The 3,866-nt window shown below is 37.6% G+C and overlaps 1 protein-coding gene across 1 annotated transcript in view; it reads left to right on the top strand.

Annotated features, from left to right (window-relative positions):
• Positions 1-3,866, top strand: part of GRID2 (glutamate receptor, ionotropic, delta 2) — a 388,655-nt gene that overhangs the window by 100,264 nt on the left and 284,525 nt on the right. The gene's annotated exons all lie outside the window — the stretch shown is intronic.

Here is a 3,866-nt window from a genome sequence, read left to right as displayed (position 1 = left end):
ATGGATGCTGGCTGCCATCTTGGTTGGGTTAATTTGCATATAGTCACTCTGATTGGCTGGTGGGCGTGGCTTAAGTGTAGTGAAGGTACGGTCAATTTTCATGTTTGTCTATTATTAGGTAAGATGAAATCTGTTCATTTTCATTGCTATGTAATATTCCAGTATATAAATATACCATATTTTATTTATATATTACACTCTTCAAGGATGTTTAGGCTGTTTCCTGCTTGAGGCCATTGTGAATAACTAGAGGCCTGGTGCATGAAATTCGTGCACAGAGGGGGGGTTCCCTCAGCCCAGCCTGCACCCACTCCAATCGGGGACCCCTCGGGGGATGTCCACAGGGATCGGGCCTAAACCAGTGGTCAGACACCCCTTTCACAATCTGGGACCGCTGGCTCCTAACCATTCACCTGCCTACCTTCCTGATTGCCCCAAACCCCTCTGCCTGCCTGCCTGATTGCCCCTAACTGCCTCTGCCTGCCTGCCTGATTGCCCCTAACTGCCTCTGCCTGCCTGCCTGATTGCCCCTAACTGCCTCTGCCTGCCTGCCTGATTGCCCCTAACTGCCTCTGCCTGCCTGCCTGATTGCCCCTAACTGCCTCTGCCTGCCTGATCGCCCCTAACTGCCTCTGCCTACCTGCCTGATCACCCTTATCTGCCCTCCCTTGACGGCCTGATCTCGCCCCCAACTGCCCACCCCTGCCAGCCTGGTTGCCCCCAACTGCCCTCCCCTGTTGGCCTGATCTCGCCTCCCACAGCCCTCCCCTGCCGGCCTGATCTTGTCCTTAACTGCTCTCCCCTGCCGGCCTGATCATCCCTAACTGCCCTCCCCTGCTGGCCTGATCTCGTCCCCAACTGCCCTCCTCTGCTAGCCAATTTGATTCTGATTGGTCAGTTTCTATGCCAGTCAGCAGCAAAAGCTCCACCACTTAGGCAGCCATTGGCTCCTCACAGTTGACCAGATTTTGTTCTGATTGGTCAGTTTCTATGCCCAGCGTCAAAAAAAGCTCTGCCTCCTAGGCAGCCATTGGCTCCTTACATTCACCCAGATTTGGTTCTGATTGGTCAGTTTCAATGCCAGTCAGCATCTCTGGGCCTAGCAACGGGGCCTGATCAGAAAGGCGGGGCTGATCAGCACCCCCATTGGAGGCCTGGAGAGAAATGGAGGTGAGGCTGTTGGCCAGGCCAGGAGATAAAGAGAGGCAAGTTCTGATCAATGGCTGCCACAGAGGCTACAGATCAGACCCTGCCTCTCTCTCTGCAGGCCTCTCTCCAGGCCTGATCTGCAGCCCCCTAGGCAGTCAGTGCTGGGTCGGGGCACCTGCAGCAGCCCCAGTCAGTGCTGGGTCAATTCCATGTTTTAAAAGTTTGTTGCTGATATATACATATATGGTTGATTTTTTTAATGCTTTACCAAAGAAACTTAATAACTAGTTTAATTTTAGTAATTTATCCTCTATTCTCTTAGATTTTCTACATATATAATCATATCATCTCCAATTCATAACTTTTATTCATTCCTTCCAATCCTTAGTATTTTTAGTTATTTTTGTCTTGTTGCACCATATTGTTTAGTACTTTCAATTGAATAGAAGTGATAACAGCTTGTAGCTTTTAGATAGTCTTTAAAAATACTTATTTATAAGTAATGATGTTTTCTATAGAGATTCTGAAAATACTTTGTGAGACTAAGAATAGTTCTTTTATTTCTACTTTGCTGAATTAATTCTAGGTTTCTTTTTTTATGACTGGATATTGACTTTTATCTGCGCCTTTTCTGCATCTACCAAGATGATTATAGGATTTTATTCCTTTGTATTGTTAATGAAGTAAATTCCAATGTTGATTTTTGAGTGCCAAACCAACACTTGCTTTTAGATAATTAACCCAATATGCTATTTATTTATTGCAATTTTCACTTTGCTAATTTATTTTAAGTCTTTTGTATCTATAGTCATAAAATATTGGCCTGTAATTTTCCTTTCTTGGAATGATCTTGTCCAATTTTGTTATCTAAGTTGTGCCTTTTCTATAAAATGTGTGGAAACTTGTCTTGCTTTTTTTCTAATATCAAGAAGACTCGTGTAAAATTAGTTAATTTTACCAGAGCATGTTATATTTTTCCATGTAAGGCTACTGGCCTTGAGTTTTTTGGTGAGTAAGTTTTAATTATGGATTCAAAATCTTTAAGAGTTATGAAATCATTCAAATTTTCTATTTCTTTTTGTGGCAATTTTTCTAGGAATTTGGCCATATCATCTCAATTTTCAAATTAATTAGCATAAAATTTTACTAAGAACTTCCTCTTTTTATCCTTCCAATGTCTATAACACCTGCAACAAAGTACCCTTTTTTCTCCTATTATTTATTTTTTGTGCCTTTACCTATTTTTGTGATCAATATTAATAGTTTTTAAAGGTCTTTTCAAGTGACCAAACTACTGTTAGATCAACCTTCTCTATTGTATTTTTTTTCTATTTTATTGATGTTTTGCTCTTATATTTATTCTTCTCTTATTTACTCTTTTCTTGCTTCTATGTTCTTTAGATTGACCTTGATTTTTTTAAACCTAAAATTGATGAGCTCATGATTTTTAACCTTCTTTCTTACACATTATAGGCAAGGAATTTCCCTCTAAACACAAAGTTAGTGGCATCCCATCAGCTATTTAAACATGGAGTTTTGGTATGGAGTATTTTTATTATCATATTCAAAATATTTTATTTCTCTTGTGATTTTTCTTTGATCGTGCCTTAATAGACTTGCAATTATTGATTTCTAAGCACATGAAGATTATCTAGTTTTCTTAGTCCTATTCTCATTTGGCAAGCTCTGGGCCTTAATTTTTATAGCCACTTAACCTTTGAAGACTTTCAAAAGCATTACTCAGTTTCTCAGTCTCTTGGCTTCCTTATGATAAATTGGCATTTATCCCTCTGGGAAAAGTAGTTCTAAATAAAAGGTCACATTTATGAGGGTTTTTTTGTGTGTGTTTTTTTCCTTTGAGATCTTGATCTTCTAATTTTTACTGCCTCTTCAGCTCTTAAAAGCATTATATGTTCAATTTTTCTAGTTGCTCTCAGTAGGATTATTCAGAATTACCAAAATTGGAAGTCAAGACACCCATTACTTATAGCATTTAATTTGTAAGTGCAGATATCAAATAAAATATTTTATTTAGATTCTCCAAAAATATTTGAATTACCCAAAGTGCAGATTATATGCCATGGATGAAGAAATTTCAACAAATATTCTTTCATATAAGTGATATCAACTCTATTAAAGGTTGAACTTTATGAAACTAACCTTCAATTAGCATTTTCAGTCATTAATTTTTTGTTCCATTTTTTGGTATGCACATCTTACCGTCTTTAGCTATCATTTTGTTCATATTTTATTATTTTTTCAACTAGTCATTTTGTCCAGGATGTTGCCATGTAGATTTAAAAATATTTTCTTATGCTTTATCTTTTAAAAGTCAGGTGAATGTTTTTCTTGAAGCAGAAAATATCTGAAATACATTATAATTGCTTTTGAAAAATGTGTATCAGATATCAGAGGTTAGCATGTTCTGAGTATATTACATCAGGAAAATAGCACAGGACATAGCCAAAGGGTATATTTGAACTACACTGAAAATTTAGATATTACACAGTGAAAAATAATGATTGTCATAAAAATCTGCCTAATAGTATAATTAATTGAATCCTGTTAAGTCATTCACATATTGATGGATCTACACAAATCCAGTATTTTATCTCCTTGATTTATTTTTAATATTAGCATAAGCCTAATTTCTTTTTTAAATAAATCTTTATTGTTCAGATTATTACAGTTGTTTCCCTCCCTCTACCACCCCCCCA

This window comes from Myotis brandtii, unplaced genomic scaffold (genome assembly GCF_000412655.1).
Source record: "Myotis brandtii unplaced genomic scaffold, ASM41265v1 scaffold427, whole genome shotgun sequence".
Classification (NCBI taxonomy): domain Eukaryota; kingdom Metazoa; phylum Chordata; class Mammalia; order Chiroptera; family Vespertilionidae; genus Myotis; species Myotis brandtii.
This window is presented reverse-complemented; position numbering and strand designations above follow the sequence as displayed.